Genomic DNA, 10402 nt, shown 5'->3' on the forward strand with positions numbered 1-10402 from the left:
AAGAGTTTTAGCGGGCTTGTGGACTAATGAGGCCACACTCCAAACACCTGCCTTTCCCCCACCCCCTCCTAACACTCTCCCTGCTGTGTGGGCCTGGCCATCGTGGCCAGAGCTGGACACCTGACCACCATGGGGCCACCATGAGAGTCTCTCCCAACAGAGATGACGGGCTGACCAGGACAGCTGGCCTCCTTTCAGGGTCTGACTATCGCAGTGAGCTGGTCTGATGAGCATGGAGCCCGAGAGACTGGGGAGGAGCACAGCATTTGTGCAACACCAGCAGAGATTGGACAGCGAGCTGCTAGGGGCGGGCACAGGGCCAACCTCACAGTGTGGGCCCCATACTCAGAAGCGCCCCATGCTGGCTTCATGCTCCATCTTGAATTTGTTCATAATTTTTAAATGAGGGGCCCTGCATTTTCGTTTTGCCCGGCAAAGTGGACAAACAGCCCACAGGAAGTGCCTGGTGAAGGACGGCAGGTCCAGAGCGCTGGCCTGCTTTGTGCCTCTCCAGGTCACCCATGCAGGAGGAAAGAAACCCAGGTTTCCTGACTAATGTGTCCTCAGGAGGGGGAGGCACTGGTGGGCTTTCTGTCCCAGGAGACTCCTCTCCAGCTGGGATCCTGTCTGCAGTGCTCCGGGCCCTGAGAGCAGGGCCAGAGGATGGCTGTTTTGACAAAAACAATTCCGGCCACTGGACAGGCCTGTTCAATACTCTATCGACAGATTCACCTTGGCAACCTGGAGCCTGCTCTTCCGTAAGCACCTCTCCCTCACTGCCTGTCTTTGGTCTTAAAGATACACCTCCCTCCCCTCCCAGCTGGTGCAGGACCCAGAGGGAGGGGGCTGGGCCGAGCACTGGTCCAGGATATAAGCAGATGATGGGGGACACTCCTTGCGTCCAGCCAGCAGCCCCACTTCCACTTTGCATGGGGACCTCCTCCTTTATGCCTCCCACCCCATCCCAGGAAACCGACAAAGAAGCCTTGGCTCCCTGGGGTTGGGGTGACAGAGGCAAACACTCTACCTTAACCCTGCTCTTCTCTAGAAGGTAGACTTAGGAACCCTGAAGTGGCAGGTATGGGCACTCCTCAGTGGGGCTGGAGGGTCTGAATTTAGGGGGGAATCGCTGGTGTGCAGCGCGAATAACCAGGCCTCTAATGAGCGCCGTGAAAACGGCATAATCGATGCGTCTGAGAAATAGCAAGCACCAGCTCTGCAGACTGTGCACAGATACCGGCCTGGCCTTTCTGAAGACCAGAGCTGCTCCAGAGCTGGGACCTGTCCTCCAGGACACACACAGGTCCCACTGAGGAGCACAGGGCTTCTTTGTCATTCCCGCATGACGTGCAAAAGCCAGTCAGCAAGGCGTCAGGCTGAGAAACAAGTGGGAAGTGACCAGGGGGCGAGTTACCCTTGGTTCAATCGCTTTGATACCCACAGCATTTGTGTCTGTCTGTCTGCGCCTATTTGGAGAAAGAAGGTAGGCTCACTGTAAACAGGAATGTATCTCTGCCAGTGGTGGGCAACTGAGAGGGAGATGAAGCAGTCACATCAGCAGAGTGTGTGGGAGGGAGTAATCCCCAGTCAGCTCCATGCACAGAATAGCTGTAGTTGGTTTTCAAAAATTCTGACAGGACCTCCCTGGTGGTGCAGTGGTTAAGAATCCGCCTGCCAATGCAGGGGACACAGGTTCGAGCCCTGGTCCGGGAAGATCCCACATGCCGCGGAGCAACTAGCCTGTGCGCCACAACTACCGAGCCTGCGCCCTAGAGCCTGCAAGCCACAACCACTGAGCCCGCACACCACAACTACTAAAGCCTACATGCATAGAGCCTGTACTCCGCAACAAGAGAAGCTGCCACCGCAGGGAGAAGCCCGAGCACCATAACGAAGAGTAGCCCCGGCTCACCACAACTAGAGAAAGCCCGCACGCAGCAACGAAGAACCAATGCAGCCAAAAAAAAAAAAAAAAAAAAAAATTCTGAGAAATACCTCTCGTCCACGGAGGCTTCTGTGGCAACATTTCTCTTGTCCTGTGCAATATTTCTCGGCTTGCATGGCATTTGTTCTTGGTCTCCAGGCTGAAAAAGAAACCTATAATCCCTAATAGGTTTAAAAAGGGAAGGACACTTTCTCTATATGGAACTTCTTCCATGAGACTCTGCTATTTCTTTGGACTCAAAGAAAAACATCAGTTTCAAGCAAGGGGGTGGGAGTGGGAGGCACAAGTCCGTTTCTGAACCTTTCGATCTGAATCAGTCAAAGAATACAAAATCACCCCATTATGATCATTACTGTCAAATCACAGGCAATCAACTCGCTGACACAGGCCAGACGGACATCCGGGAGGAATCCATAGAGCCAGAGCTGGTTCTGAGCCCTGCAGAACTGAACTCTTTAAATCAAAGAAGGAAAGAAAGACAGGCCTTGTGTTTTTATTTCCTGGTGTTCCCTATTACTTTTACATGTTTTTTATTTCAGTAGCATCAGACAGAAACCTGCACTCCAAAGTGAGAAGTGGCCCAATGACGTCTATAGACAGTGGGGCAGACATGCAGGTGAATGCTCTGGACCCCCAGTGCCACCAGCCCCAGGCCAACAACTGATGAACCTCAACCCATCCACAGAGAGAGCTGGTGGTTCCTGTTCACCAACTCTCCCCAGAGGTGCCATTCTTGAAAGTTCTCCCCAAAGCAGGACCACATTCTAAGGGCCCTGGGCACTTTTGCCTTTGTGGGTGCCTTTCTCCATAAAAAAAAAACTGTTAAAAATTATAGTTTATAACTGCCTTGATATAAAGATGAACACGTTAATAGTCTACATTAAAACATTTTCTTTGAACTTAAGGGTTTTTTTCTTCTGATTTTAAAAGAAATTAGATATACATACAGTAGAATATAAGTCAGCCTTAAAAAAAGAAGGAAATTCTGACACATACTACAACATGGATGAACCTTGAAGACATGTGAAGTGAAATAAGCCAGACACAAAAGGACAAATACTGGATGATTCTACTTATATAAAGAACTTAGAGTAGTCAAATTTATAGAGACAGAAAGTAGAATGGTGGTTGTCAGGGGCTGGGGGGAGAGAATGGGGAGTTATTGGTTAATGGGTAGAGTTCCAGTGTGGGAAGAAGAAAAATTCTGGAGATGGATGGGGATGATGGCTACACAGCAATGTGAATGTACTTAATGCCACAGAACACTTAAAATGGTTAAAATGGTAAATGTTATGTTATGCATATTTTACCACAATTTTAAAACAACAACAAAAAGAAACTAGAACATTTTCGTGGACCCCTAAAAGTACTGTGGGCCCTGGCACTGAGTCTCCCCAGTCTGATGGAGAAGTGGCCCTGCCCAGAAGCATGCAGCTGGCTGGCTTGTGTGGGCCCACTCATGCCCTGCATCAATCCCACATTCCTACAGCTACACTCACCACCTCCCTTCTGCCATCCGTCTGTCTAAGCCCAGAAAAAAATGAAATACTGAACTTTATTTGGGACTTCAGTGATTATAAATAATCTTGACACGTTCCAACCCACCTCCTGCCTTTCTCAAGGGTATTGTCTCCATCAGAGGAGAGGACTTGGGGTCCCTTCCCTCTGCCTGGGGTATCTCTTGGGGTTTTATTCTCCTTCCCAGTCAGCAACCCAGGGGAGCATCCCTTACAGGGAAGTGTTAGGGCATTTAAGATGTGGCATTTGTCGGCCAAGCCAACTTTTTTTTTTAGTGAAGCTCAGTTTAGGGAAGAGAGTTCATGGTGGAGTTTCTGCTCTATCCCCCCTGCCCCCCAGTTCCTACATAAATCCCCCTGGCTCTCTGGGGAAATATGCACTGTAATGCCAGTTTACTTCTTATTGGCCCTTTGATAGCAAACAGGGGCTTTGTGATGCTCTTGACCTGAGATTTCCTTTAAAAACCTCAAATAAAAAAATGTATATATGTTCCTGCCGACTTCTCTCTGGGAATGAAAGGGCACTGAGCAAGGAGCCGGTTTGGGAAGCAATGGCCCTGGCCATTGGGTTGTGTTCAGTCCTGAGTGTGCAGGGTGGGCTCCTAACGCTCCAAGTCGCTCTGGGGCTGGTTGTTTCTGGCTAGAAAGGCAGCAGCCTCGCAGCCGGAGTGAAGGGGAGGGGTGAGTTAGAGGCAGCGCGCGCGGGACTCCTCTGTTCACCCCCCACAGCCGTGAGACCCCCCACTTTGCCCCACGTGCACATCTCCTTCCCACTCCCCGGGGCGCAGAGGGTGGCCAGCTCTGGCAGGCCCCAGCTGCCTGCCAGCCCGAGGGGAGCCCGCCCCCTAGGGGAGGGCGTAGAGAGTGCAGGCTCCTCAGCGCCACTGCCCCGGCCCCGCCCCGGCACCTGGAGCAGGCAGGTGAGGCAGCGGCCGGGGCCCCTGGGAACCGAAGGGGATCCCTTAGGGGTCCTCAGGGACAATCACAGGAAACTATCCTCCGGAAGAAGCTGGGGAGGAGGACTTCTTGGGCAAACCTGGGGGATCTTTCTGGAGGTGGGGTCGAGGGGACACCCACCCATTTCTATCAGGATTCAGGAGGGCGGGGCGAGGGGGATGGACTAGGTGACCACGTCCGACGACCTCGTCATCGGGAGTGGGGGTGGGGTGGGGACGGGGACCTGGACATAGAGGGACGAAGTTTCAGGGAGGCCAGACTCAGCTCCGGAAGTAGCCAAAGGCGGCCCCGATGCAGACAACGTGGGATTAGAGGGTACCCCAGGCGTTACCACCCGCCCCCAGCCCTCGGCCCCTGCAACACAGGCCGAACTGTGCTCTGGCTGGGCCCTCCCGGCCGCCATCCCACGGTCACCGGATCCCTGAGCACCCCCTCCGTTCTCCCTTTGATCCTGCAGGGATAACCCCCGCCCCAGGTGTCCAGCGGAGCTCGCAGCGATCCCGCCCCTGGGGATCGATCGGCTGGCTGGCGACGCGCGGCCGCGGCTCCGGAGCCACCGCCCCCTCCCCCGCCCGGGCTACGCAGGACGCGGCCTCGAAGCAGCGTCCTCGCGGTTCCGGGCCGCGGCCGGACTCGGCTGCCGGCCAGCGGAGAAGGCGGAGACGCACCGGGCCCTTCCTATCGCTCGGGCCTCGCCACCCCGGCGTTGGCGGAGGCGAGGAGGGGGAGGAGAGCGAGCCCAGCTTCCCCGGCCCGCCGCGCTCGGCACCCCACCCCCGCTTTTCCTGCGTTGCCAACTACCCACTCCCGCGCACGCTTAACCCTCGGCGCGCCGCGAGGCGGGGAGCGGGAGCGCATTGGGCTGGGGGGAGGGTGGGGTAGCAGTCGCGCTTCGGCTGACTACTACTTCGGGGTTCGCCTGGCGATTTTTATTTTATCCCCGGGTTTGCTGCAGCAGCTCTTGGTTGGAAAAAGGAAAGAAAGACATCTGCCTTGTCTATGGGCCCCGCAGGGTTCGGGGGGCGCAACGGAAGCACCCGAGAGCAAAATGCAGGGGCGGTTGTGAATGGGGTGAACCTTGTAGGCACAGGAGATCCACGGGGAGACCTTTGGCAAACGAAACCCAAATGAAAAACACAGCACGCAGAGGCCGTTGTGAGTGCGCGGCGGCGGCGGCAGGCGGTGGAAGCAACACCAAAGATCATATTTGAAATATGGATCCTGGGGGCGCATATCTCCAGGCGGGCGGGAGCCCTGCGACCGAGCATGGGACGGGGGCTGGGTGGGCTTCTCCCGGAGAACCTCAGAAGCTGCCCTGACGCTGGGAAGGGGTGGACCAGCCGACGTCGTAGAAAACGACGCGTCCCGCTTCGGCGCCCACGACCCCCGCGTGCCGCAGGCGCGACCCTGCGGCGGCCAATGTGGCCCCAAGGCTTGCCCCAAGGGGCCACGACCTCGCGGCGCGCCGGACCCGTTCCCCGCCCCGCGCGCCCGACCGGGCCTTCCCACCTGGAGCCCCAGCTCCAGCCCCCAGCTGCTCTCTGAGGAGGGACGCGGGGGCGTTAGGGGCTTCACCACCCAAATGAAAGCCGACCCTTCGCGGGCGGTGCGACTAAGAACAGAAACTTGGGGGTGGGGACGCAGAGGGCGGAGCGGAGCCCTTAGGGACAAAGCCATCCCTCCTAGAAGGTGCATGGGGCAGCGTTCCGGACTCCCACACAGCCTCCCCACTCTACTCACCGCCCCCCCCCGCACAGTCCCACAAGGTCAGCTGCCCCAAAGCCAGCGCTAAAATGCAAAGTTACATACGCCAGAGCTGAAGTCAAAGACAAGTTCTCCTACTAAGAACAGAGCAGAGAAATGAGCTCTTGTCAAAGCCTGGGCAGATTTTGTAGTCGTTGCTAGTAAATTCTCCCTCAGCTACTTAAAATCCACCTCTGGGGGCCTAAAAAGTCACACTAACTAGAGAGCTTTCTTAGCCGGGGACTGGCTGGGGAAGTCACAGGCGGCCCCTTCCGGGCAGAGCCCAAACCTGGGCTCCGTGGGCGGGTGATGGCATCTCCTGGCAGAGATTGTCCATTCAGAGAGAGAGTTTCTTTAAGAAGCCGTTTGTTTCCCCGGGTTGGCAGGGGTCAGGCCCCTTGGGGCCCTGAACTGTCAGTGACCACCCTCAGGTGTAGGGCCGTTAAAAATTTCCCGGCTTCTCCAGGGTCCGCTCTTTCGGCCCTCGGCACTCAGGGCGGGAACCTGCGGCTCGTCAAGATAGCATCGCTCCTCTCTTGGGGCCCTTGAGGGCCCCTAGGGGCCCCCGCCTGAGGTGGCACCCAGGAGAATTCTGCCCCTCGGCGGAACCGAGGGGCGCGATCTGCCCCCGGCTGGAAGGGGGCAGCGTCAAAAGCGCAGACCAGCGACACTTCTCCGGGGTTCCCCGTGAGGCTTGGGGTATCCCGGGTCGGAGGCAGGGGCCCCGCTGAAGGCTCTGGGAATCCCGAATTTAGAGCTCCACTCGCCTGCGACTCCCTCGAAGGGGCCAAGACAGGGGGTGGGACGGTAGGGGAGGCCCCACGGGAGATTTCCCAGGAGGGTCTCGCGGGGCGCATCGGGGGGAGCTTCCAGGGCGCTCACAGTTCCCCACCCCTCAGATTCTGTCTCTGCCTCCTCCTTGCATCCATTCGCAGTCCCGCGGACCTGAGCTCCTCCCCGCACCCGCTGGCAGGTGAGGGGTGGTCTAGGGTCAGGCTGCGAGGTGGGGCGAGGGCTCTGGGAGTCGGCCTCTCTCCACATCGGCCCACCCACCACCAGGACAAAATAAATAACCACGCGAGTTCCCAGGTTCGGCGGATGCTTGTGTATTTTGGTCACTTTCCACAGAAAGGCTGGGAGCGGGGGCGGCCGGGGACTCCCGGGGCTTCTTTGGAGCTTCTGGGCGTCCCCTCCCGAAGTCTTGGGGAGCCTGCGGCTGCTCGCACAGCCATACCGGCAGCTCCAGAAAAAACACGCCGTATTGGCCGGCGGGAGCCACCCTTCCTCACCAGCTCAGCAGCAGGCCCAGCCCGGCTCCTGCGCAAACCCGCCGTCGGGGCACCGGGTGCTACAGCGTGGCCCCCGAGATCCTGAGCGCGGGCCCCGGAGGGGCGCGGGCGGAGCGAGCCGAACAGCGGCCTGCGGAGTCCGACGCCCCTGGCGGCGCGGAGGCTGCAGCGGCCGCTCGCCCTCCCTCGGCACCCCCCTGCCCGGGACGCCTCGGAAACACCCCTTGGAAAAAGATTTTCCAGGGGATTTTCTAGCGAGGGGGCGGGCGGAGTGTCGGGAAGCAAAGACCCTCCCCGGACGAAGGGACTGTCCAGGACAAGGTCGCTGCAGACCTCCAGACAGACCGACAGCGCCGACGGCCTGGCAGTTGGTAGGCTCAGTTTGGAAGGGTGACTGTCGCGCTGACAGCGCTTCCCCCGCCAATCTCGGGGAGCCTTCCCCTTCTACGGTCAAGTTGTCTCACATGAGAGCTCCTCTCCCGGGACACGAGCGTCAGGAAAAAGCCCAAAACACAGCAGGGGGAGGAAAACCTTTTCCTGTGTCCCCCTCCCAAATAATTCACCTCCCTCAGCTTCTATAAATCCAGAGAGCCGCCCTACCCCAGGACTACAAGCAGGCGTCGCCCCCACCCAGGCCGGCGCGTCCCCCCAACACCTTCTCGGGGGAATCTTGGGTCTGCGCCTCAAGCTTGTCAGGGGGTAGTCGCTGCAGACCGAGCCCCTCTCTGCCCCTCTATGGGGCAGCCAGAAAACGATCCCCACCCCCAGGACCCCTCCTGGAAGGAGCCACGCGGCCCGTCTTGAGCCGCGGCCGCCAGGGCAGCAGAAGCCGCCGAGCCGCGGGAGCTGCGAGGTGGTGGTGAAATGGTGGAGTCAACGTGTTCGTCCTTAAACACCAGACCGTCTCCAGGCTTCTCCCGGATTCCCGGGAGAAAATGAGCCCAACGCATGCTTTGGGGGTTCGCGTCCCCACCTCGCCCCTCCCCCGCTTTCTCGAGCCCCCGCGCAGTCCCCACCCAGCATTCCGGGACGTGTGTCAGGGCGGGAGTGGAGACCCGGATGGCTCTTTGCCCACCGCCGCCCCCCCCCCCCGCGCGCTCGTTCCACTCTCGCTCGGCTTTTGCTCCTTTCCTTTCTTCCATGGACGCTCAGCCAAGGGATTGCGCAAGCTTCCTGCTCCCGGTCCTTCAAGGGCCCGGAGCTGGGGGCCCTGACACACCCCCGGGCAGGCGCGCCGCTGCCCCTGCCACTTGGGCCGTCCTGTCCCCTCCTCAGGTCCCCTCCCTCCTCACTCCGACCCCACAGAGATCGCGGCCCCGCGGGCGGCGCCCTCGGGAGGCCGCGTGGGGCGCAGCAGCTCCCCCAGCCGGACGCTGGAGCTGCACGCCGGAACACGCCGGAACGCGCCGTCTCGCCGCCGGAGGTGCTAAACTTCACACTCGGAGGCTTCTCCGGCCGCGTCGGGAGGGCCTCGGCTCGGCCGCCGCTGCCGGTCGGGGAGCAGGGAGCGCGAATTCGTGACGAGTGCTTGGCTCCTCGGCCATTCCATTCCCCTCCCTTTCGTGCGGCCCCGCTGTGCCCTGCTCAGCTTCAACCTTTTCTTGACCCTCCCTGCTCCCTCTTTCGAAGCCCTTCCCGGGACCCCACGAAGTCCTCTCGGGCCCCCAAGCTGACCTGGACATTGCCTTCGCCCCCTCTTTGTCCTCCCTGCCTCCCGCCGTGTTGGCCGCGGGCTGGGGGCGGGGGGTTGCTGCTGGAAACTGGACATCCCGCCCTCGCCCCAACAAGGAGAGGGCTGAGGGTAAATTAGGAGCCTCGCAGGTTCCGGGGTGGGATCGGAGTACCCTCTGGTAAGGTTCTTGAGCCCTAGGGCCCCAAGCTGGCTGCTCCTCTATCCCCTTTCTCCTCTCCGCGCTCTCCCTGGCGGTCCTCTGCACCCAGTCGTCTCTCTCCTCCCTATCCTTTCTCTTCCCATTCCTCGCCTTCCTAAATGCCCTAAGCCTCGCGGGGCGGGGCGGCGGGACACAGAGAGTGGGGGCGCGAGCTGCCCCTGCTCCGATTCCGCCCCCTGCCGGCGACCCCCTGGGAGTCTGCACATGATGCAATTCGGTGCAAATGGAAACTGCAGTGGATGCTTCCGTGGCCCTCGGCAGGGGTCCCTGGGCAGTGCACGCTGAGAATGAGAGGCGAGGGAGCCGGCCGAGGCGGTAGGCCGCAGGCGAGGGGTCGTAGCCAGACCCTCGCGGCCCCGTCAAGCTCTCCACCCCGCCTCGGCCCGCCGCCGACACACCTCTCCGGCCCGGTCCCGTTCCCTCCCTCCAGTGTCCCTCTCCCAGGCTCTCAGATCCCTCCCCCTGCACCTCCCCGGCGCCCTCCTCCTCCCGGCCCCCTCCCGCGCCCTTCCTCCTCCCCCCCCACCCCCCCGCCGCCCAGGCCCGGGGCCTCCGGTAGGCCCGGCTGCGCCAATCCCGGCCGCGGCCCGCCCCCTGACGCCGAGCAAGGCCCGGCGAGGCCCCGCCCGCTGACGTCCGGATTTGCATGAGTTCTTGTGCAGCCGCGGCCCGGGCTCAGTCAGCTGTTGGCGAGCACGTCTTCGCGGTGGAGAGCATCGAGAAGAAGCGGATCCGCAAGGTAGGGCGGCGCGGGGGCGACGGCGAGGCGGCGGGGGAGCGGCAGCCGGAGCAGCCCGCGGGGAGGCGGGGAGGGGGTGGGGAGGCTGCGGGCCGGAGCCGGGGATCCCGCGGAAGCTGATGGAGTGCTGTCTCTTCCCCCCTCAGGGCAGAGTGGAGTATTTGGTGAAATGGAGAGGCTGGTCCCCCAAGTAAGTAGCGGCCGAGGGGCGGGGGAGCCCGGTGTCGAGGCGCGGGGCTCCCGGGCTCCGGACCCGCCGGGCTGGTGGGGTGGTGGGGGGAGCGGACGGGAGGCGGGGTGGAGGTGGGGTGGAGGGAGGA

The 10402-nt window shown here is 60.5% G+C and overlaps 1 protein-coding gene across 1 annotated transcript in view; it reads left to right on the plus strand.

Moving 5' to 3' along the window:
* Window positions 1–10022: 10022 nt before the first annotated feature.
* The window catches only part of CBX4 (chromobox 4), a 6466-nt gene continuing 6086 nt past the window's right edge, over window positions 10023–10402 (plus strand). Inside the window, exons 1-2 of the mRNA XM_024130009.3 lie at window positions 10023–10082; window positions 10229–10272. The gene's annotated coding sequence lies outside the window, so the exon portion shown is untranslated. The remainder of the gene's footprint in view (window positions 10083–10228; window positions 10273–10402) is intronic.

This window comes from Physeter macrocephalus, chromosome 14 (assembly GCF_002837175.3).
Source record: "Physeter macrocephalus isolate SW-GA chromosome 14, ASM283717v5, whole genome shotgun sequence".
Lineage (NCBI taxonomy): Eukaryota > Metazoa > Chordata > Mammalia > Artiodactyla > Physeteridae > Physeter > Physeter macrocephalus.